Raw genomic sequence first — 26,293 nt, 5'->3', positions numbered from 1 at the left:
AGCTTCCTGCAGCTTCCCCCTTGCCATCCATTACACTGCAGCAAGCATCATCTAAGCCCGCCCCTGGAAGTTCCCATACATCGAGATTACTCTTCCCTCTTTCCCATTTGCTGGCGATGCTTGTGCTGCTTTAGAGTTGCAATACTCAGCTCAAAGCATTTACGCGGTACTGTGTTGAAGTGGGCTCAAAACAGTAGAACGGTATGGAAAGCAGCTTGTTAAAATCGCATGGAAAATGTATCCAACAAAATATGAATTTTATTACAAGAAAGATCTCAATTCCACATTTAACGTGTTCAATCCACATCTGGTGAACAACAGATGTGAACAGATTCACATCTATGTGTCCATCACCCAGTATCCCAAATGCTGTTTCCTACAGTGAGGATGACCTACACATGCAACCCGGCCATCTAGCCAGGCAAAGGCGGTGACTGTCGAAAGGTGAGCTTCAGGAACTGCAACTCTGCAAAGGAGCTAGTGCACAGAGAGCTCATCTGGTTGTGGTTCTCGGGTCTCCCCTGAAGGGAAAGGATTCTGACGCTGTCCCTGGCACAGGGGAACTAGATGGAGGGTGCTCAGGCATATAACTGTACGAGTTCAATACCATACCTCAACTATTATAATCTAAATCTTGGCAGAAGAATTCATGAGCTGAAGTCAATCAGTATTCTTTGCTTTTTTGATTACAGTCATGCTCGCAGCCACTGTGAGGGTCACATTGCTATTTAAAACTCTCCTGCACCAGAGTAAACAGACCAGACACTGACTGATATCCTGCACTTTGCTGAGGCAGAAACAGTTTCAAAGAGGAGGAAAAAAACACACACCACCATGGGCAAAGGCAAAACTGCTTGAGAGAGAATTTTGCTCCAGGTTTTCTAAATCTTACCATCTATATTTGATTCTTGCAAACCCTCCAATTAATAGGGATACTTTCACTGTCAAAACAGTGAGATTTTTACCTTGAGTATTCAGAGAGAGATGAGGTTGGATGTTCTTCTTCGCTGCAAATTTTTGCATGCTGATTAAACAGGCTGAAAACATGTCCCACTGCAAGGGAACAAGGTAGTACCAGTGGAAACAGAGTACTCTAAAAGGATACAAAAACATACAAGAGAAAATGTAGCATACCAGCCTCCTGAAAATCTGAGGCACTTAGTGATGAATGTGTAACTCCCCCTAATGGAGGCAGATTTGAATTTATCTTAAAAGAAAACATCGGCAACTTAAAATCCTAATGCTCAAAATAATAATAGCGTCGTATTACTTTCTCCTTTTTAAGGAATCTTTTAAGGTATGCATCAGTGATTTACAGTAAACATTGAACCATTGTCAGTACAAAATCATTCTTTTCTAAGTGACTTTTATTACATACAGAAAAATCCTAAATATATGTGCATTTCAGCATAGTTATACAGTATGCACTTGGTAACCATTAAAACTCCCTCAAATTATCCTCTGTCAATCACTTCAACTTCTGTTTTAGCTAAACGTTTTCCTGTTTCTTAAAAAGTCAGCAATTTGGTATAAAAATGACAGTGACAAGCTGCAGTGGTTTTGGTTGTGTGGTATAAAGAAATGCTTCTTATGTGCACAGCTGCTTGTAATGAATGCAGCATGTCTGAGGTCTGGTCTTGGACGGCTTCCTACATTTCAGACTCCAGTTTCCTTGGCAAGTTTTCTGGGACCATATTATCTATATGTCCCAGTAGTTTAGCCAAAACTTTTCAATATGAGAATTTGGCACTGTGCATCAATGGAATGGGTTTCTGAAGTCTCTCCTCCCATAGTTACAGCTTCTTAGGAATTTTTGCCCTAACTCTATTCCAACAATAAATAATGAAATACAAAAAAAAGTCAATTTTTCTACTACATAACCCCCTTGTAAGATAGAACAATTCTATTTTTATATAATAAAATAACTAGCCATGAAAGATGCCAGATTGGCATCAGAGACTAAAATTACATTTGTCCCCAGTTCAGCTGCAATAGCAGCAGCAGCAATACAGTGGTTTTCAGAGCTCTCGGATTTGAGCTGCTCTAACTTCTGGGGTAAGTGAATTGCTCTGGACTTTGTTCCGCTAAGACTTCTGATAAGCCTGGACGTTGCTATAATTGGTTCGGTGATGCTGTAACTAAGTGTTATAAGGAGGACTGTGATTAAACACTGGATTTTGCACAGGTCACTGCTCAAGTACTCCCCACCCATTTTCAAGCCAGGGAGGCATTTAACCTCTCTCCTCATTGTGGTGAAAGCCTCTTCATCTCACTCCACTACCAAAGCTTGTCTTTATCCAAATACACTGATACACAGATATTCTCCTAATACAGAGAAAATATAAAAAAGACAAGCAATTTAGAATGAAGTTATGGATATAATCCCAAATGACTTCTAGGTTTTGATTATTTATTGGAAATTAAGTTCAGGAAATTTGGTGCTAAGGAGTTCTTTTCCTTCAGGTTTTTGATTTAAATGTGACCTTATATGTTTTCTCTTTTTCTTTACAGGAAGTAGTTTCTAGCAAAATATTCTCTTAAATAAGACTTACCCCGCTGTCAAATTCTACTCTGTAGTGCCAGCACAATCAGTCTAAAAAAAAATAAATCACCAAAACCACAGATGAATCTGTATTTAAAATAATTATATTGTAAGGCAAAAATAGACAAGTTCTTGTATACAAGAAAACACAAAAATAAGCTCATAAGCAAGAAGGACATGGATAAAATAGGTCTACCAGTACCACTTCAGCTACAATCATACAGAAATATTTCTAATATCATGTAAATATGTGGAAGGTTAAAAACTAATTAAAAGCAAAGATATGTGTTACAAAACAGGAAATAAAGGAGACCATCTCAAGGAGATCTAGAACTATACACCAAGTAGCATAAGCTAGAAGTCACGAAGCAGTGCCTGACAGAGTAACAGAAAAGAAATATGAGCAACAACTAAGAAAGTATGTAAGAAAGTTTAAACTTTCCCAAATATTTTGCTGCCTGGGAATTTCACTTACTTTATTTTTAAACGGAGCTAAACCTAAACACGAATACCTGCATACAAAGACAGGAAATTTTGGCAATGCTTAATCTTAGCCTGCCTTATTTCATGTAATTACAAAAAGTCTTTATCGATAATCTTGTGACAGAATCCTTTTTTTTTGTTTTCCCTCCCACATATCTCAGCAGACTCTGCACTAATGTATTTAACCAAGAATCAGTCTAACCATGGTTATGAGCGTTGAAACAAGGATTTTCACATCTGTCTGATCTGGACAGTGAAACTGCCGGGCAGGCCATGATAGAGATTTCCCTTCCAAGTTCCTTCTCTCCCTTAACGGCAAGTATTACTGAGATTTGTTTTATATGTTTGACAGAAAGTAAATTACTTAGATATAAGAGATCCTCCAAAGATTTGTGATCCTTGTGCAAGAGGTTAATGTGAGTCAGGGAACATCAGGGTTTAGGATATATAAGTAATACAAATGCCGTCAGTCATTGTCTTAAGATGATAGCACAATTTTATTCGTTGGACTTCCTTGAAAAAAATTTTTTATTATTACTTCTGGGATTGCAGTTCAACTCCAGTACACAACCTTACTGATGATGTGTAGTGCCTGAAAATATGTTTTAGTATGTAGCTGATTGTTTAAAACCACCACTCACAATTCAGTACTACTTGATGCAGCAGCAGTCTCAAATTGTGGGAGACATAAGAGAACAAATGAATAGTTTTCCCTTTTTCTTTGTTTGAAGAAAGAAACCTCTTTCCCCCCTGCAGCTCCAAATCCTAGCATCCACACTGTATAAAGTATGAAAGAAAAGGCATGAACATACATAATTAAAACGTTTAAACTCCGCAAAGCACTGCACCAAAATGTGTGTGTCTTCAGATAACATAAAACCAATCTCATAGCCTATTTACAACATACACAAAGTCACAGGCTTAAACAACGGCTATATGATAACATGCACCGCACAGCACTAAACTGATGGGCTCCACAAAATCATATACATTGCCTCCTTAAAATACTTCCATGGTGATGGGTGTAGAAACACATAAGGGATTTGGTCCCTCCAGCTCAACAGAGACAGTGAACTGGAGGGAGCCCAGTGGAGAGCCACCAGGGGAGAACTTGACACAGGAAGAAAGTTGAAAGGAAAGGGGCCTGTGCAGCTTGGGGAAGAGAAGGCTCAGGGGACACTAATCACCGTGCCTACAAAGTGGTGATACAGAAGATGGAGGGACTCTCTTCACAGGGGTGTATGTCGACAGGAGAGGCAGCAAGCCCAAGCTGCTGCCAAGAAAATTTTGTCTAGATATTAAGAAACACTTCACTATGAGAACAATTAAAAAATAGACTAAGTTGTCCAAAGAAGATGTGGAATCTCCCTTGATGGAAATTATTTCAACCCTGGCTTGATATAGCCATGGATAAATGAAGGCTAAGTCCCACTTTTCTACAGAAGGTTGGATCTGGTGAGCTGCAAGGATCCCTTTAAGCCCTGGCCTCACGTAATTCTTTATTCCTAGTTTCTTGTAGTCTAGGAAACACCTCCGAGCTGAAACACCGTTTCTCGTCCTCAAATTACCATTTGTTCCTAGATTATCTTGCCAAACAAAATACCACCCCATAATAGGAGAGGAAAAAAAAAAAAGAGGAAAGAGTTCAGTCATATTGCTATGAATATTCTTAGTTCTTTACCTACATACTTTCTTTTAAACACATTCTTGTGCTGGTCAAGTGATCCCAGAAATGGAAACTGATCTGCAAGGTTATTTAAGATAGGGCTTGTTAACAATCCTATTGTATTCGTGCTTAGAGTTGCAAAATCAAAGCAAATCTAGTTGTGAACCAGCAATCTAAATGCAGATACACTTACAGAACATCCTAGATTCACCTAGACCTCTTTCCTTATGCTTTGCTAAGTTTCCAGTGAAAACTGGTAATTTCAGTGAAGCATATGGACTGCAGTAATCTGAATGTTCATTTTATATATATAAAACGTTGTACAGTAACAGTGCACTTCTTGATGGGTAAACCCAGATTTCCAGTGAATAACATGGGAAACAAGGTGAAAAACGGTGCATATAGAGCTACATATCTAGAGAACTAATGACATAGAGCATGATTAGCTGATATAAACAGCTCAGTGAAATGCAGCATAACTATCTCTCTCAGCTGTACCAGTTTCCTAGCACATATAGGTATGCAGAATATGGAAAGACTGTTTACTTCACAGTACTGTGAAAGCTCATAGACAAATGCGTCTAACTGCAAACATTCCTACTGTCTTTAAGTCACATTCAGCTACAAATATACACTTAAACATACATATATATCTAACTATATCTTTATTCTCTTACTTGAAGAGTACCTGTACATAACCAAGCTTGAAAGGAACTCTATTTGCTTTGAAAGAATGCTGGAATTCCTTTTCTCACGGAATTACATAATCTTTTCTCTACTGCTATGGGAAATCTACTTGAAGCAATTCATTAACAGGAGAAAAGCCCTCCCACATGAAAACATGTAAATGATAGGGCTGTATAAACTCACAGGAAGGGCAGAAAGGCTTCTGTAGGTATAGTGGGTCCAACCTCAAGCAGAGCTAAGTGCATTGAGGATACTGGGAAAATAGCAAGGTGATACAGTCATGTTGGGCATCCTAGAGCAATTGCCTGCTGAGCTCAGAGGGTGAGCTTTGCTTTTTCTGTTTTCCATCCTAAGTGCTTCATTATGAGGTAAGGAGGTTCCAAGCTCACCCCAAGCCTTCATGTGGTGCCCAGACCAACTCACAGGGCCTTACCAGTGCAGAGCCCCTGGTACCAATGATAAAACAGCTGTACAAGTAACAACTATGCATCCCTTTGATACTTTCACAGAAAACAAGATGTATTGAGCAATAATAACATTTAACTTTGAAATAATAATAGGAAAGGCTGTATTTTTAGTACTGTCTTAATTCATTGATTTGTTACTTTTAATAGACCAGAGTAAAAAATGCCATCATTTTTTATATTACTAACTTTGAAATTATGGATTTTGTATTTATTAACTTGGAATTTCAGTCTTAAGATAGATGGGGGCATTCTCAAGAATACAGAGCTAGAACATTCTGTTCTTCAACTGTAAAACCCGTGGCGGTGTCAAAGCTTCAGGAAAAGGTAAGGATGCTTTCAGATGAAACATAGATAATTCCTGTAGCTTGAAAAAAATAGCAGAAAAGAAATAGTTTTTAACATTATTTCTTCAGTAACACTCTGGATAGTAAGTGGCTATTATCTTTTGGAGAGTAAGTGGCTATTGTGAGAACATGACTCGGAGCACATCCCAGTAAACTTCACAGATCCACCAGTACAATTGTTGAAAAGAGCTTAGCAAAGGACAGGCTTACTTTTCACTGCATACACAATTTGTTCTCAGTTACAAAGTAACATTACCATTTTAACACAGTATTGTCCATTAATTTCTAAACCTGGGCTTGCAATTCAATGTACCCCAGCACAATTACCAACAGTTCTCCCTCCTTACTCAAATTTGTGATGAGCTATGAAGAAAAGAAAGCGACTTTTATCAATCTCATCACAAAATGCAGGGCTGCTTTCAAGTGAGGCTGCACTGACTCACCACTCCTCAATATGGGATGACTAACATACAGGATGAAGTTACCTCATCTCTAAAATGGGTGTTCCAATAGCTGCCTAAGCACAAGGAGGTGCTGGTCCTGAAAGCTGTAAACTACACACTTAATTATTAAAAGCCAACCTAGAAAGCCTTAATAGGAAGTTGAAATCATACCTTCCTTTCTGAATAACAGTCCTTTCTGAATAACCAGAAAGCTGTCCATACTTCTGGCAGCCTGATCTTGAAGGCATCTGGACCCTGTGCTCCAAGCAATATACCAGATCTGTCTGGATAAGCAGCAGAACAATATTCTCTGGGTATTAACTAGGCTGAAGTCAGTCACTCTATGGCTTCAAAATCATAACTGCTCCCAGAATAAACAAGCTAAAAGAATGAGCTGCTTTTCCTCCAATCTGTCCTGACACCATCAGATCTACTCGACGCAGATCGAGTCCCGCGCATTTTATTGAACAACGCTTGTTAAGTCCCATGCGTTGCTCACACGTATGGGAGAGACTGGGTTGTTTGACAGAAAGCCCACTCAGCTGGGAGCCCGCATGGACATCAGCAATGCTAAGAAAGCTTGTGGAAACAAGGGTGTCATTCTGAAGTATCTGAAAGACGGCTAAGCAGACACAAAAGAGAATCGCTAAAGGGAACAGGCGAGAGACACTCGGAGCAGGAACAACTTACGTCAGACATAGCTGCCACGCTGCCTCCTGCTTAATGGCACTTACCTGCCTGATCCGAGAACCAGATCAAAACTGTAAGATCTGCCTGTTCTAACTTGAGACCTGGTTTCTGAAGCCTGAGAAAATACAGGTGGAACAAATAAGCGAGCAGACAGTGAATTCCTGCTACAGCTTGTGCCTTCTTATGAAAGGACGGACAGCTATGCATGTGCAGCAGCACAATGAGCTGTGCCTACTATGGGAGGGAGCGCCCCTGTACTGGGGGCACTACTGGGCTTTGAAATACATTTACTTTTAGTTTTAAACTAGATATTTTAAGTGGTTAATTATTTACATAAAGTCCTACTTGCAGTTCAAAATTTTGCTTTTGCATTTCTTCCTTTCTCTGTCTCACAAACAATTATTAATCGAAATACAAATTGTGATGAGGAAGTATAACTGAGCACAAATTAGATGATGTAAAACCAAAGCAGACACTTCCACATTCCTCAGTAAGCTCTGAGCAGTTTCGTATTACAGCCGTGCCAGTCTAACAGCTAGCGGCTGCCAAAGGGGGAGGCCCCACTTCCCACCCCTTCAAGCCATGGATTCCTGCCTGCCTGCCTCCTCTCCCCTCCCTTCTTCTGTTAGCTCAGGCTGTGCAGCTGCAGGGTGAGTTCACTCAGCCGGCTGATAATGGGAGGGGATTTTTTTCAGGGCTAGGGTATAGTTCCATTAAAGCTGACACTAAAATATTTGGTGCTGCTGCAGGTATGGCCATCTTCTCCAAAGCCCTGCCTTCTGTGTTGCGTCAACCATGTTGTTCATCTGAGTCTGCAGGAAGCAAGTTCAAACTACTAAACTTTCAGGAACCTATCCAAAGAAACAGGGAGAGAAAGAGTGGGGAATTAGCCTCTGCTGGCTCAACACCCCCAACTAGCTCATCAAGGAATTGGATGAAAGCCTGCACCAATAATACAAAAGAGTAACAGCCACCACGTGCAAGGCACGATTAAGGAAGTACCAGAGCAGCATACACTAGCATCAACCATCACCCCTGGATCATCCAGTGACATGCTCTGTGTCTCTGTAACTCCTCTCTGCAAAAGAAATGGTCAATGCATCCAGCTGGAGGCAAGTGGGATGGGACCATCCCCTTCTGATGCAGCTAAATATTGGATTGGCTTAACTATATCAGATTTACTCTCATCCTTAAAAATAAACCATATTTTCTATTAGAATAATTGAAACTTAGGGAATAATAGTTGTATCGATAGATCAAGATATTTTTTCTTTAGTCTTCTGAAGCAGAGATTTGGTATGTTTGTCTTTTAGTGGGAGAAAGGTATGAAAAAGAAATATTAAACATCCATTTGTTGGAAAAAGCCAGTAGCATTGTTTTTTTTTTCCCTAACGAGTTGATGTTTTTTTATACAATCATTTTATAACCATTTGATAATTACTGAAATCATGATTTATTAACCCCTGCATCTGGCACAAGAGTTAAATCCCATAAATAGCTCAAAAATCAGTGAATTAAAAGAAATATTAAATTGAACTAAAACAATCCTGAGACAGCCAGATCATGAAAAATTGTTCAAGTCTGAGACCATTTTAAGGTTAGAGCTCTATTACAGGTAACAGAAAAAAGATCATAAAGAAGAAAAGATTAATACAGCGAGTACCTAGCCCTTTTTGCTCATTTCATTATTACTGTAAGGCCACCATTTTGCAGATGGTCAGAAATACCACAATCCTCCCATTGCAAAAGGTTTTATATCAATTATTCTAACTATGCCTTTAATAGAACAGCCTACAGACAGCAGCTGGAAATTAATAGACATGATAAAAGAAGTTTCCTAGCGTCTTTCTTCAGAAAGGTTTTTTAAATAAAGATTGTAATTCTAACATGACAAACCTGCTACAGTCTGTAGTCTTGCATGTTGCAAATGGAAGTATCACTGCAAGCACACTATTGGCTTCAGTGGTTACTTAGTCTTGATGCTAAGAAATGCCACTGAATGTTAAATGTTAATGGGAAAATTCACATAAATGATTCCTGTATCATTCATTCAGTTATTTCGCCTGAAAAAGGCAGCCCTGTAGAGTTGAAATTATACTCGATCAATATTTATAAAGCATAGGGAAATGATCATGACTTATTTTCATTTCTTTAAAAATTTTCAAGTGTTAGACAACTTAGTTAGTCAACAAGTTAGTAAACACTGACAACTAGAAGAGCTCTTCATCCAGTTTTTGAAATATTTTTGATGGAAGTTGTATTGGGTTTACGTGGCAAGGGTTTGGTAGCAGGGGGCCTCAGGGGTGGCCTCTGTGTTTACTATAAAAGTAACTACACAGTTTACTACGCAGTTTACTATAAAATGGTGTTAGTGTTTGCAGTCTACATTCATCTGCTTTATGGGTACTTGTTTCACTAAATATTTTTTTACTCTAATTCAGGTATCAGGCCTTAGTGCTTGAAAATACTCTGTATTACTAGCTACAATTTAGTATTTCAATGGAAAAGGAAAATATTTTATCATATTCTTTAACTGTTCTGTTTACCGTTTCTTCATCCATCCAAGCACAGAAGGTAAATATTGAATACTTCAGCATTTTCTGCTTAATTGTGGGAAACTCTTCAAGTTTTATCTAAATTTGGTTACCATTATTAGGAATTATTTTATTCCTCATCATCTTAATGACCACAGTAAGAAGCCCAACATCCATTAAAGGAAAGAAAAAGAGAAGACCACAAAACATACTGGCCAGGTTATTTCTCCCTAATTTGAACTCCTGCCCATCAGTTTTCCGAACTTCTTATCTGAGATATATTCCTTATCATCACCTTACGCTCCCTTCCATTGGTTTTTTTTCAATATGCATTCTTTCAAACGGATGTATTTATCAGGGCTTTTTGTTTCCTCTTTGGGGCAGTTTTCAGCACAAACCTGGAAGTTTGTGAAATGGGTTTTTAATTTACTGAGAGAATTTACATTACAGTTTCTCACACAGAATTTCCTGCTTTTAATTTTCCACTATTCAACAAAGCCATAAATTAATCTGTTCGCTTACCTAAGCCAGCATTGTGATTTTTTCCCTTTTAGTCATCAACATGATGTTTAACAAAGAATTTATTGAACCAATATTTGTTATCTATGATGTTTTTGAATGTCAGTCTTTTTAGTACAGACTGCATAAGACATACAGAACATAGTCATTCCATTGAAGTCCCCCCAATAACACAATTTTTTGCTACTTAGATATTATAGGTAGGTTCTTAATGAGTCACTGTGTCACCTGGTGTGACTTTATGTCATAGATGTTCAGTGGAGTTCAACACTGAGAGGGTTTTTAGAACCAACCCCCAGATGATTTTACTAGTGCTACCATGCTCTGCTAGGTAGTAACAAATGGGAAAAGAATGCACCATGGCCATGCAATGCACTCTTTAAATAGAAGTACATTACTTGATATTTGTATTGTGTAACCTTAAATAAAGCCAAAAAACAAACACAAAAGCAAACACACAAATCTGGTTCAGTGTTGCAGAAACTTAAACCAATGTAAGAAACAAATTTACATTATCTTGCACCTTGCTACACATATTTGTACTCTTCTCTGTTACTTGACATATTTTATACTCATATTTTATTTACCTGTAAGACAGAAACTCAAAAATATAGATGTTGCTGTAATAATGTTGTTACTAAAATACTATTTCTACTCAGCATCTTCACTTTGCTCAATACTTCATTAACATTTCCTTCTGCCTGTGTTTGATGCTATGTGTTTTTTATTTAGACATTTCTATGCGTAAATTTTGAAAATGTTCGTCATTTGTCTTTTAGGTATAATGCAGATGAATTTTGTGATTTCTGTTGAAAATACATTATCTTCTGTATCTTTTACTGAAAAAGTAACGGGCTTAAAATAACTTCAGTAATATTTTTCCTACATTTTCAGGCATAGCTTAAGATCATTATGACTACCAGCATATATAGGTTCAGTTTTTTCCTTTGGAGGTCTTGTTAATTGCCTTATACTTTTAACAGTCCACGTCCAAGTAAGACATGGATTTCATTATATAGCCTTTCTGCAATTCTGTGAGATCCTATTGATTTGTATTTACCTATTAGTGAAAGTTAGAGAATTGTAACAGAAAAAAAAAAAATACTCCAAACCACAAAACAAATAAAATGCAAAAATGTGTTGCCATGCAAAGAATTGGCAAGTGAATAGAGATGAGCATTTCTCCCCCAAAATTACTAGCCAAGTCTTTTCACATCAATAATTTACTGCTGTTGTGAAAAAAATAAAAATAAAAATGTAAAGACATTGTCTCTTCCATTTCTCACTTCCTGCTTACAAAAAAAGCCCACCTCTACACGTTAGCACATTTCAGACACTTAGAGCCTTAGCATTCCTCGCTGGCATTGAACAGATCACTGCCAAACTGATGAGACAACCATGCAGTCAAATGTGCCATCATGCTTGAAAAATCTCTGTGGTCAGCAAACTTTGTTGTACAAGCAGGCTGACCTCTACTATTTTTATTTTATTTTATTTTACTTTTAAAGAAAGGTTAATTTGGAGATCTGTTAACTCACACAAAAATAGATTTAATGAGGTCTTTCATGTTTCTGGATGAGACATTGAGCTATGGGTTGCCAGCAGTAGGTGCTGAACAGGAGAGTGATTTGTTAACTTGAACAATGCCAAACAGGCTTAAATTGAATGAAATGAAATGAAAGGAATGAGTTGAAAGGCTACAGATCATTTCACACTACTTTTTCACAATGCATTGTTTACTAGTAATGATTTTAATGAATGGAAAAATATTATGTACTTGCTACATAGGTGATAATATCGAAATGTATCAAGATAAAAAGAATAAGGGTGTTTATATGCTATTAAATTGCTACATGGAAAACATCCTATGTCTTGGTAAAATCAGTGGGACTGTAACAATAATTATCATATAAGCAATATGCAAGTAACTACGATAATGAGAAGATAACTCTCTGCAACTTGCATCTCAATTCTTGAATTTCTTGGTTGCTCTTTTTTTTCAGAGAAACCAGAGCAGGTTTTAAGACAAACAAATTTCACAAAAAAAAACCCAACCAAACAACTTTCTAGTATTTGCTCCCGATTCCATAAAATGGAGACATGGCTGCCTTCCATTTATTACAAAACCATTTTTCAAATTACACATCTACAGATGGATGTCTACATACGGATGCTGAAATACCTGACCTGGCAAGTATGCGAGTACCTCTGAGCTGAAAAACATCAAAGCGTGTTAGCACTGCGCTGTACCTCTTGACAAGGTCTATTAGGCTGGGTGAAGCTCCTGGCTAATGCAGACAGACTTTTGTGCCCAAAGTGGCAAGCTTGCACAGTGCTGCTTTTTAACATGCTGATCGATCAGCTGGGGTCACTACAAAGTGGGACAGTTCTGCTCTTCGCTGCTCAGCGTAAATAAGCTCCGTCATACCGCTGGCTTCTCTGAAACACTCCTAACTTTATTGTATTTATCCATTACAAGTATTATAGTGATGAGGAGACAAATCAGAGTTAAGGAAATGTTTGTTCTTAGGCAAACGCCTAATAAAATAGCCTGCACTGAAATACATTATGTTGGGCAAAGTGGAACAAAATAAGCCAGAAACATGCAGAATAACCTCACCCTCACTGCACAGATCACAGAAAAAGCTGTTGCTGCCCTCTTTTTTTGTGTGTCTTCCTTGCTTTCCTTTGTCCTTTCATATTAAGTCTGGCTTATGCAGTTCCATTTCAGCAAGTCCCCTTTAACCTTCTGATTAGTAACCTGCTTGCTGAGTCCATGACATATTAGCAGAGCAAACCCATGACCAAAGACACAGACATAATGGACTTAGTGGGGAGGAAGCTACATAAATGCTTCCACATTGACTTGCTGCCTGAAAAATATGATGAGCTCTTGTAACGGAAAATGGGGTTGGAAATTAAAGGCAGGTTTCCTGCAATTTGCTAAGTGTTTGCCTGGAATTAACAGCCTGGTAATGATTGGAAAGGAATAATGGTTTTAAGTTGTGAAACAGTAATTCTTTCCAGTTTCTAAACTACGTTTGGCTGATTAAGTCACAAATTAATTTGAAATTAAAACATGAAAATACATTTTTTTTCCTGACTTCTTTACACCCTTCTTTAAAAACACAAACAAAAGAAAAGCAACCAAACAAAAAACACACTAAAGATTTTTTTTTTTCCCTGCAGTTCCTGGGGGTTAGAAAGTTGGATTAGAAAAGGACAAAGAAATACCATGCTGGCTAAAGCTAAGCTAGCCTGATTTTTCAAAAGCAGGTCATACATTTATTAAGAACAAAGCACAACATTTTTGTCACCCTACAGTACATGTTGTTACTCCATATGTGACCCTCAAGCCTCTCCCATGTCACAGGTGCCTGGTCTTCTTGCTTCCCAAGTCCATGCCACCTCTCAAAGCTTCCTGCAAGACCCCCATCACCACCCACCCACACCAAACACACCGCAACCACCCTGCAGCACGTCCCCCGAGCTGACATCGCATGGGAGCCCTGCGTGCCCACAACCTCCCGTGGGGCACCAGGGGAACCTATTCCACCCCAAACGTCGCTTCTCAGCTGGACCCCAGCCAGCCTCACGCAGGTCCCCAGATCAGTGCCACACACAGCTCTCAGTGCTGCCGGTGGGAAGAAGCTTCCCCATCCGTCTGCAGCACCTCTGGTCTCCTGGTGCTAATGAGGGATTGCACCACCTTAATAACCTGCGATGCTCAGGGAGACTCGTACCCACCTTGGGTCCCTAACTTCTCTGTCAGACTGGGCTCATTGTGCTGTAGCTACAGGGTTTCTTACCCAGCAGTACGTGGTGTCCAAGCCTCCTGAGACTCATTAAGGAGCAGCTTAGCAAACCAGCAGCTATACCACAGCTGACAAACACACAAAAACTGGATTCTGGAAACTCTAACATCTAAAAGAGCAACAAACAATCTTCACCTTATGCATCAGCTCACATGTCAATAGCCATGATGGACTGGAGGAACGCACTACGTGAAAGTAAAACTGCAAGAATCTTCAACCATAACGAGAACATAGACCATCGGTGGCAACCTGTGCCTTTAAGGAGCTACAAGTACTTCAGATGTAGGGAATGCAATTGGGTTTATGAGGGAAAAGAATTAACTAGGTGCAGATAGGCCTGTAAAATTGCATGATAAAAAGGTGTCACAGGGTCTGGCCCTCTACTAATCGATTACCACGTTAGGCGGTGTAAATATTAAACTTCAAGTACAATAAAATGAATGTAAGAAAACCCAATTAGTTAGAAAAGGCGTCTGAAAACTGGGGGGGAGAGATATTATTGTATACAACGTATAAATGTCTACTGCTCCTGACGCTGAACAGAAGATCGTAAAAGATGATTTATGAGTTCTTTTATATCAAATCAGATTTCATTTAACTTAATAAAGACTTTATTCACACAGCTTGGGAAAAACACTTTAACACGATTTTGTACTATCTACTTAAACCGCTATGAAGGGGCCTGGTATTTTGACCATGCTTCACAATTTCTCAGATTTCTCTCCTTGTGCTCCATGTAGGCTCACAATGAACATTTCTGTTCAGACGTTTTATGAGTTATAAAGCAAGTGTATGTGAGGATGTTTAATTTGCAATTCCTTCGGTTAAATTTAGCCATAAATAGTATCAGCCTCACCGTGGGCCACAATCTTCAGTGACTGACACTGGGGACACGAAACAGTAAGCACGGTACGAATGGGGCATGCTACCTATTGAGAAGTCTTTCCTAGCAAGGCACATGAAGCCCAAGTGACAAAGGAAGGAACGAGGCCATAAATATTTAGGGCCACAGACAGCCAGCTCTTGCTGCAGAGCTTTTTGTAGGTGGGAGAATTGTATTCCGGCTTCACTTAGTGATTTCTAGGAACATATTATAATGCTGCTGGGGCAAAATACTAGAACTGTGTGCTATCAGCTGCACTTCCTGCAGCCTTGCTGTCAGAAATATATACTTGTATTTTATAAGAACAACTCACGTGGGAAATGGCTAGAACAGACAAACTGAGAAAACGAGTAATGAAAACTAATTCCAAGTAACCTCTCTTCTGATACTAGGTCAGGTCAGCATGATCTTAGCAGATTTGGTGCCCGTTTCCATTGCCACACAGGGCTGAATCTGAACTGCAGCCACTACACATCACAAATGCTAAATTAATGCCAACTATATGACACGATTAATATTTTCCTCAGTTGGAAAAATCATGTATGTTACTCAGAACTTGTCACTGGCTTGAAAGGGTGGCAGAAAACTCCTGGCATTATGTGCTCCCATTGGAAATCCCTTCCCACCTGAGAAGTCAGACTTGTTGTGAGCCCTGCAAACGAAATCCACAGGGGGTGTTGGAGAGAGCCATTCCACGCTGCAGGTAGATAATGCATTTTTATCCAGACACGACAAAACCACTCCTAGTGCTAATTGAGTAGTACATTGTCAGCACTCGTGAAATATCTGATGTCTCTGCAGAGGAGTTACAAAGTATGAGTTTTTGGATTTTGTGTCTTAAAGCCTAGTTTCTTGCAACTCCACAACAATTTTTTCCGCATGTGAAAAAAAGCAATCCACTGACAGTCTGAAAGGTACTGACCGTATTAAAATATTGGTGACTTGGTCTCAAGTTTGCATTCAAGAAGGAGTTTTAAAAGCAACATGTCTTTGATGTCTATTTTTAAGTCTCCAAAATGATAGCACTCCCACAGAGCCTATTGATGAGGCATTTTTCAGCAGAGTCCTGGAAATGAGCTAAGCTGCCCAATCTGGATTTTGAAATGAGCATAATCAATTTACTCATATGTGGTTTTAAAACACTAATACCACTCTCGAAGTATGACACTAAAACAGGTGAGAAGTTTAAAAAAAAAGTGAACAAACACACAGTGTTTCAGAGAATGAGGAGTATTTTCTTATTCGGTATTAGAAAGAACAGAAATATAAACAAACAAGAAGCATGCAAACCAGGAAAGCATGCAAAAATGGCTTGCATTCACCATTTTAAATTACAAATTGATTTTTTTATGTTACTGTAATATGCATATTCAATAGGCTATGTATTTGCCCCAAAGTACTGTAAGCAGCACTAATGCAATCAGTGGGAAATACACCTGTGCCTTCTTGGATAAAAAAGCAGTACTGAAATATCAGTCAGGTGCCAAAGGCTGTTACCCGGTCAGTCTGCAGGAAGGCATGTATTGCTGCTAACCAGATCCCCCAAGGAAACTGCTGCCAGCCTCAGCATTGATATGGCTCTCTAGGACACAGTCAATCCTTTTACATGAACAGCACAGAACCAACAAAGAAAGCTGGCACCTTCTTTGAGATGAAGACTAGCAAGTGCCTCAGCATGGACGTCACCCAGCCACTGAGCTTACTGGTAATCTGTTAAATATGACTGTAGGACAGCAATATCTCAACCTACTAAGAGCCAGGAAGCCTTTACCCAGTGGCAGCACTTGAAGGTTTGCTCTCTCTGTCCCACTGCATCATGCTAAAATGGGAAGGTGGCAGTTCCTTGCGGCACAAATCTGATTTCTGGCCCTTCCTTAAGCAAATATATAGAAATTTATTATACAGTTTTACTATAGCAAGGATTGTGTTTCAATACACTTACAAATATGACCAACTCTACTGGTGTAGATACATAAACAGACCCTCAAAGAGGTAAGAAACTCATTCGGATTAACACCACTACACGAGCACCTCTGCTTAATGTTTTCCTCAGTAATGATGAGAAACCCTTCCACTACCCAAATGGTACCACTTTCACCTCTCATAGCTTTCAGTGTCTGTAAAATCTGTTCACAACACTCACACAGAAGCACTTAGAAGATATACTCCATAAACACAAAACTACATATGGTAGTTGGGCAACAATTTTGAGAGAAATCAGCAGTTCTTACATTCATCATTTTAAGAATAAGGAATCTGTAACTATGAAAAGGCAGGGGAGGTGATGCATGTTTCAGATACACGTCTCACCTTAAACCAGCAGACACACAAACATGCACTACTCATTTTGTAACTAATGTCTAGCAAATATCAATACAGCCCAACATAAATTCATATAGGATGAAGAGGTCTAACCCTTTATGAACTATGTGACTATGTGATAAATATAATCTGATAACCTAGCAAGATTCTTTTCTTCTGCATGCCAAAGGTTAGGGTACTCTGGTGACTAGAGGCCTAATGATTTTTTTGAACTATCATGATACAAAAATTACTTTCAAAGAAGGTACGTGTTGTTTTCAGCCTTCTAAAAACATTATTACATTTTAATTCATGAAGCCTTAAGAACATTCCTCTGAAGATGAAGACCCCTATACAGAAAATTTAATCTCACCAAGCTCAATTTTCTTGCTTGCCTTCGCCAAGTCCCTTAGTGGTAGCCTGTGGCCCATAGCTGAAAACCACAGAGTGTCCAGCGGACTAAGCAGTCCTGAGGGGTACGTTCTCAGAGCTGCTGAACTAAGGGAGAAAGTCTTAGCTGTTTTTATTACAAATTGACGTTCAGAAAAGTGTTTTAAAAATAGAGGTAAACAGCCCTTACCTACCGCAAGGAGTATTAAGGAGGAACCATGCCTAACACTGTCTTACTATAGCAGACTGATAAACACACTGAAGAAAGGTAAAAGAGAGGTTGGCCAAGTAAATGTGCAAACTAAGCTATGACACATAATGATATTTCCCATTTGTTCCCATATTGAACAAACAGAACAGAAAGCAACAAACTTAAGTAGCTGAGATCTGATAACCTGCTGCAAACTTGCCCAGATTGACAACTGAGGGTTGTAACAAGACACCAGACGAACTGTAAGTTAGAGCAATCAGAGATCCCATAAAACAGACACACAATACACATATATTTAATTGTACACCTACTCATGAATGCCAGCTGGCCTTATTTAGGAGGCACATCTTATTACTTCCAGGGGAGTATCAGCAATATGCTCTGGACTCTCCAAAAAAGCTGTTTTATATCCTGTCTACTCAAGATACTTGGTAAGAAAAACAGGCCTTTTGAAGGGAAACATGAACTGGTTCTAGCCCATTGCCAGATAGCAACAAACTATGGAAAACGAATGGGAGGAAAAAAAAAAAACACACAGTTTTGTCTCTCTCAGATGCTGTCACTTTTCACGCTTTCTTGAATAGGACTACTTTCTTTGCGAGAAGCCAGTGGCCTCTTGATCTCATTATGTTCTCATTGCCAATACTCCCTACAAGCAATGCCTCAAAAACACTTAGTTTCAGAAAGCCTAATCACAATAATGTTTCATGAGAGCTCGCAAGAACTTGGTCTACCCGCTGGTATTTACAGAACTTGAATTCTGTAACTTAAGAAATTTGAGACAGCACTTAGAGAATAAGAGCTACTGGATTTCATACGCAAAAAGTAGATGTTTCTGAAGCTATTAAATATACTACAGGCCCATAATCCTCTCCCTTCACGGCAATAAATCAACTTGTCTTACAACACCAAGAAATGAACAAGGAGCCACTTGTTCTACCTTGTGAAATAACAGCCCCCACTGTGAAACAGCAGACTTCTTTTCTCTTTGGCCAACTGATTTTGTTAATCAGCACTGAAAATATGGCATTGTGGAGGCCAGCACCACCAGTACAGCATGATTTATAAACAGGTAAAACACCGATTAGCTGCTTCTGGTGAAGCGTGTCAGAATCCCACGCACCACTTACGTACTAATAAGACAGTGCTATCTGACATCTGTGGCCAGCACTACACACTGAGCTGAACCTACGAGTCTAAAGCCTCGTGAGCCACCGAACACTTCACAGAGAACTTGGTCCTTAGCGCAGCCATGATCACTGACAAACACAGCTTTTTGTTTAAGGGAAACCATCTTTCCTAAACCTCTCAGGAGGAATGCTTGGGAGTGTGAACTGCCAGGTATCCCCACAGGATGTGTACAAATGAGACACTTCACTGGGTCTGATGTTTTATAGCACATTTTGCTCCCTACTCTGAGCTTACTATTGCATTGCCTTGAGGTGAGAATGCAGTCCTGCACCTTGGACTCTGCAAGCAATGTAGCCATCTTCTTTTTTATAAGACATTCAAAGCATGGCAGTAGTCATGAATACATTTGCCATCTGGAGAAATTTTTCCAGACGAACTTTTCAGAAGCTCTCTCAGATATAGCTGGGGTTCTTACTGACTGTATGCTTTGGAAGATGGAAAGATTATTTCCTCCCCCATATGCAAAATACTCCATGATGAGGAACTCTTCTTTCCCCCACACTTTTCTCTACATCTTGGGAAACCGCTTCTAGATTTCGGTGATGCTTTTTAAAATGTTGATAGACTTTGCAGTTGGAGATGGTGTCTGTTCTCCTGGTGTGAGGAGGTTTGTGAATATAGGAAGAACAGGAATATAGGAATACAAGAAAAAACTTTGCTAGCAAGCCTTACTAATAAAATCCAAGTTTCCTTTAAGGCGTTAAACAAGGTACAAATTGCTTGAAGAACTTCAGTGCCTGAAGTTGCATCCCTCTGTCAGATCACAGAGCTGTTTTTATTAGCTCTCAGATTTACTAATCGACACTTTATGTCATCATAATGAACCTATCTTCTGGCTGTACAAGTTCAAGTCCTGGACTTCCCCTGGGTGAAGATTTTCCTAGTTAATATTAATGCTTTTAAAGGAATGATAACAAACTATATGTTATAGTGACTGAAAGACATGGTATGCCTAAAGGAAATAAGATCTAGGAACAAAAAACAGCAAATATAAATATGAAATATAATTGAATGACCAGACCCTGCATCGATATAACCTCACTGTTTGAACAGAGCTCCACAAATACTGGACTTCAAAGCCACTCCGATAAAGAAATATCAGACATACCAGAAAAGAAGTGTTTGGAAGATTTTAGCATTATAGAAAACCACATGCATGGCAAAGATTCCATCAATAACTTCGAATTGGAGACTCCTGGCCTCTGTAGAGTCTGTACTCTGGTTTGAGGATTGTAAAGTATGTATAAAAGAGACCTCCAGGAGCTGAAATCAAACACATTTTTCACCACAGAGTCTTCAGTTATCTAAAGCCAACTAATACGTACATTAAATCTATGCGGTTGTAAAATCTGAGTTTAGTCTCTTACAGAAAAGAGAGCAATCTTGTCCTATGGGGAAAATAATATAAGAAAACAATGTTGAACATTTATAAACAACCTTTCCATTCATAAAAAGCTAGGGGTCTCAGAGGAATCTTGCAATAAACTTGCATATGAGTTTATCTATAATCCATCATGAGGAAGAAAACAAATGAAAACCCTTTGAGCTGGGAGAATACTTTACTAATCTATTCCAAGTCCAGTGGAGCAGAAGCCTGCATGTTCGAGCTGTAATATTTCACCCCATCAGAATAGCAAGCTAGTTGTCACAGGTCACATACACTGCTTATCAACAGGTTCACATTTATATATATGTCAGAAATCAAACCTCCAGGCCAGCGATGCTTTTCACTCCCAAAGCTGCACTTCCTATTATCTGCCAATCTAACAGACAAAAATGTAGAACAATGACAAATAACACTAGTAAGCCTTAATGAGGTTACCCATTATAATGAGGTTACTAATTTTACTGTGCTACAAAAAAAAATCTAGAATAAGGAAATGAACAGATTAAATCACCTTCTACCAGAAAAATCAGCGTTAAAGTGGAAGTGTGTTTTTTAAAAGAAGGAAAACCATTCCAACCAACTTCTCATGTAACTGATGATTTTATTGCCTTCTAGATTTAAAAGTGTAAAATATTGTTTTTCTCATCATTGATCTTCAAGTCCAGAAAAAAACATTTTCTCAAAAAGATGTGGATTTGATGATAATTTGCTGTGTTTACACCATGACACCTATGCAATTTAACTGCAGTCTACATCACAGGGAAGTACGTACTTTCTGAAGCGTTTGTAGCTACCTAAGGATGTCCTCAATGCAGGACCTCATTGTGTCAGAAGATACTCCAAAAATTGTTTCAAACACCACGGAGACATTTTTCTTTTGAATCTGAATCACTACTTATTGTGATACTTACATGTTACTCTCCCTGAAATCAAAAGGAATCTTCCAGGATGACAGGTGGTTGTTGTAAATAATAAATGTGCAGCACAAGTACCGGAACAGATTCTTGGTCCCCAAAAAGGATCTTCTGCTTGTATTTTATGTTGACCTCGATGATTTTATGATGTCAACAACAGCCAAATTAATTAAAATATTCCTGTGGTACAGGATAGAATCATAGAATGGCTTGGATGGAAGGGACCTTAAAGACCATCTAATTTCAAGCCCCCTGCCACGAGCAGGGACACCTTCCACTAGCCCAGGTTGCTCAAAGCCTCATCCAGCCTGTCCTTAAACACTTCCAGGACTTTGGTGAAAGAAAAATCGAGTCCTAATAATATCATTTTTTTTTCTTTTTATGTGTATGATCAAGAGTATTTATGATTCTATTTTCAATTCGATAATCAAATATTTATCACCAAAATCAGAGAGAACGGGATAAAAAATTTTCATATCTAAAACAACTATTCACATTCACCACAAAGTTACTTTTTCAAACACATGAACAGCCAGCCATAGAGCATTTCACACACACTATTTTGCAGTGAAAACATTGCCAAGTAAGCTTTCATTATACTGGTACTAGAAATAAACAAACATTAGCAGTTTAAAACAAACTTTAAAAGGTCTTGCGTTCAACAAAAATTTCATAGTGGCATTAGGAAAAAGTGTCGAATATCAGTAAGCTTCAACTCCCAATTTAATTCATTCAATTCAATGAATATTGGACGTTCAAGTGTATGAAAATGGTTAATGTAAAGGATCACTTACATGAAGAAACTGCAAAGAAAGCAAAAGTCTTGTTAGCTAGCCTGGATATTCACAGGCACTAGCACATGAACAGGGGCTATGTCTACGCAGTAACCATATCCAGATGAGATGTTTGGCAGGCAGGCAAGCAGAACCCATGCATCTTAAATATCTATTTCAGTGCAACATGGTAAAGAACATTAACTTAAGAACCTGGCCTAGCATATATTTGTTTGTACTTAAGACCGCAACCCAAATTAATGGCTGAGAATAAACCTTAGAAACAATTTTGTCCTCATCTCTCTAGTCAGCTAGTTTCACCAAGCTCATCTCTTTAACAAGTCAGTAACTTCTGCTTCGAAAAGTGCGTTGTGAGTAAACTTCCCTCACAGTCACACTCCCCAGAAGAATAAGCTGGAGGCAGCATCCTCCTTCTGCCTCTTGTATAGCACTTGACTGATTCAGAATCAAATCCTGCCAAAGAAAGTGTTTTACAACAGACCTCTGACTTTAAACAAGTGTGATCTGACCTGATGGTCTGTGACAGACCATCGCAATGGACTTCTTTGGGCAGGTCTCTGTCAGCCTTTTCTATTGAAACTGTTCTTCCTTGCACAAGCACATGTGAACAGGATGTGGGACCTGTACCTCCTCCATAGCCCAGATGACTTGTTGCAATCCTTATGCAACATATTCTTCTCTGGCTACAGGAGCGACTCCTCAAAAAGTGCTCAGCCTTTTGTGAGGGTCAGTTTAACACACCTGCACAGAAGTGTAATTAATACACCATTAAGAAGCATGGGCACCTGGCTGAGGCTTTCATGTCTACCAAATTGACAGAGCGAGTATCTGCAAGTCAGATGCAGCACTGAGACGGGATCTCACTCTTGACCTAATTCATATGAAATACATATTTAATCACTAGATACAATTTTAAAAAGCAAAATGTAATTTTCTCCTCTGGAGCTACTTCTCACTCGGTGAAATTAACCTCACATTTTTGAATTCCAGAGGTGTTCTCTTCTGTTTGCAGACAGGTTTAACAAAAACCTGAATAACACACAAAACACAATGCCAGTTTAGAAACCTTCTATAAAAAAATACTGAGGCTAAGACATAACCCATTTCCTGACATCTGCTGGTTTGCACTACAGCCTTAATGTTAGTTACAAAACCAGCAAATGCGTGTATCTACCTCAAGAGCAGTTTTCACATTTGGTACATAAAACTCTTTGAAAACACAGAAGGTGTTTATACAGTTTGTAGAGGTGATAATAATTAGAGGCAGAATGCTCTTGCTCCTTGCACCAGCAGAGGAAACCAAAAGCTTTGCAAAGCCTACACTTGCCTGCTAACTGTAAAGAGGAGGGTGGTAGGGCACGTGAAGGACCTCTCTGGCTGACACATATAATGGGGCAACCATTTCTGTGAGCAAGGCATGAGGTCAGTCTGCAGGAGACTGGGATTTGCTCTCTGGGGACGAGTCCTCCCTCATACCCTGTTCTTGTTTCTTATGGACCAGCCTTGAATCAGGGACCGTGACTTTCAGTCTAAAAGTTTAAAATTCTCCTCGCTAAAAGCTTTTACCGGGTTAATTTTAAATATGGATCTTCTCTGTAGAGGGTTCAATTCCACACTTTTCCCTCCTCGAATGCTTAGTATATGCCAAGCATTTATCCATTTGTTTCAGAAGTGTCATATCGGGGATAAATCAATGTGTTAAGAATTGCCTGATAATGTTGTTGTGGGATTAATCTTACAGAACGGATCATCAGCACGATTACCTTTGGCATTCTGTGTGCACATAGTTCCATTTTAAGCATGAAAAGCCTTCTAATGCCGAAGTATAAGAGCCATATATTGAATGATCTGCCACCATTCAATATTTAATCTTGCAATTGAAGGCACTAAAGGGATACAGCAAAGTAACAAGATGAATGAATTGTGACCTTAAACTTGCAAAAAGACAACCCAAACAATTTATCTTTCTGGCCTGTAGTGCATCCTGTGGCCAATACTCCTACCACTTCTCCTCAGTTTGGGATCTGTAGATTGATCAATGCCATGTTAGCAAAGTACCTGAGATGACAGCTTCAGAATTCAGACAATCCACTGCATATGCTTTAAGAATATTCTGGGTCAATTTTGCTTATCTGTAGAGGAAAATAAAGACTCCTTAATGAAAAATCAATTCCATCTTCACAACTGCATTTCTAAATAACACAGGCAAGGTGAGTAGAAATAAAGCTTTTACTAATCAACGAAACACAAATAAAATACTCTGCAAATTAGTTCAACCCAAATAAACCATCAGACTAATGCAATTTCAAGACTTGCTAAAAACTGATTTAACAATCTAGTTTTCAAAATAAATGTATTGCCAGTTCCTTGCAAAAGTAAAATTATAATAAGCACATTGTGGTGCTATGACTGTTGTGGCTGGAGGCCATTAAAAAGACCTTGGTGTCCACCAAATAAGCAGACCCAAGTCTCTCCTGTGACTGTCTTTTGGTCATGTAACCAGTTAGTTTTTTAGGGTACAAGCTAGGATTCACATGGTAGTCCTACCTGAACACACCTGCCAGCAAATATTCCATGATGCACTATGGTGAAGGACACAAAGAAAATAATCAACGATGAATGTCACCCATTTACCTGCTAAGAGTCCTAAATCAGGACAAACATATACAGCCATGCTTGCCTTCAAGTACAATCTTCTGTCCATTTATTTCTTGATACCTAACCGCGCTTTGGAAATGAGCATCCCTATTTAGGGAAGACACTTTTCCTGACTGAAACTATTCCTATTTACTAATAATGTGTCAGTGGTATTTATTAGCCAGCATAAAACACAGATTCCCATCAGTCTTATCAGGGAAACATTCTGAGATATCTTAACAAAAAAAAAAGTCACAAAAGGCCTGGTATTTGGACATTATTGCAGGTACTCCAGCCACCCTGTCTCAGCATAGTAATTAAAATACTTTTAAAAACAAAGAAAAAAACGCAAATAGATCACATAGATCTTAAACAGGATTTCGAACATTTTTTTACAATTGTTTTTCCTCTCATGATAATTCTTGGGCATTGAACTGAATAGAATTTTTATCCCACACTGATTGGCACTAGTAGGTAAGCCAAGCAGCCCAGAGGTGGCTGCATTTGACTGATTAAGATGAAAATTTTATTTCTTTGTCATGAGTGAATTTCATTTCTGCCCTGTTACAGATCAATGGATCAGAAATGAACGGAATTAAGCATGCATAAATCAAAACAGAACGTTATTAAAAATGACAAAACAATAACAACTTCTTTGGTTTATAGTACTGTGATAGTCCTACACAAATAAGAAGGGACCAAATTATGTTGTTCAGTGTATATTGATCACTCCTGCAAGAGACAATGAGAATTGTATATGTAGACATATGCAGGCATAACATATTAATTGATGCTTGCGGTAATGCTTTTTTGTAAATGAATGCAAAAGTGCTTCATTATTGATACTAATTATCTGAAGGTGATATAACAAAATGAAGAAAAATTAGTTTCTCAAATAAATGTATTATGTATATATTTTTTTTAAATAATTCTCCATAAAATCACATCTCTGAGGGTCTCAGCTAAACAGAATCAAGGTTGGAACACGATCTGAAGTTTCCTAATTTAATTAAAGTCTTCTATGGAATAAGGTGAGATTGACTAAGAACCTTTACACAGCCAAGCGAGGAGGTGAGTTCTTCTGACTACAATTTTGGGCTTTTCTAAGGTAAATTTTTTATGCATAGATAAATACATATCAAACATGCATTTTCTTTAATGAGACAGTACTTTTAAAGTATCAAAGCTACTGAAACAAACAGTAGACTCCAGCAAAAACAGTACTTCCAGCTTTCTATGTTTTTTAATGTGTCTACATTTGAGAGCAATCATTCACTACTTCCATCCTTTTTTGTCTGTCCAACAATTACCCTGGGATCCTCATCCCTAATCAGCTAGCAATTCTTCTTGTAGTTCTACCGTACATCCACATTTTTGCATTTTAATGTGGCCCAC

At 38.6% G+C, this 26,293-nt stretch overlaps 1 protein-coding gene and 1 long non-coding RNA gene across 19 annotated transcripts in view; one reads left to right on the top strand and one right to left on the bottom strand.

Annotated features, from left to right (window-relative positions):
* The window catches only part of TENM3 (teneurin transmembrane protein 3), a 1,343,587-nt gene that overhangs the window by 247,251 nt on the left and 1,070,043 nt on the right, over positions 1-26,293 (bottom strand). The window lies entirely within an intron of this gene.
* Positions 5,751-8,544, top strand: LOC136790730 (uncharacterized). The gene is made up of 3 exons (XR_010831207.1): positions 5,751-5,827; positions 6,074-6,169; positions 8,072-8,544. It is a non-coding gene; the product is annotated as an uncharacterized lncRNA (long non-coding RNA).

The sequence above is a fragment of the Anser cygnoides genome, chromosome 4, assembly GCF_040182565.1.
Source record: "Anser cygnoides isolate HZ-2024a breed goose chromosome 4, Taihu_goose_T2T_genome, whole genome shotgun sequence".
Taxonomy (NCBI): domain Eukaryota; kingdom Metazoa; phylum Chordata; class Aves; order Anseriformes; family Anatidae; genus Anser; species Anser cygnoides.
This window is presented reverse-complemented; position numbering and strand designations above follow the sequence as displayed.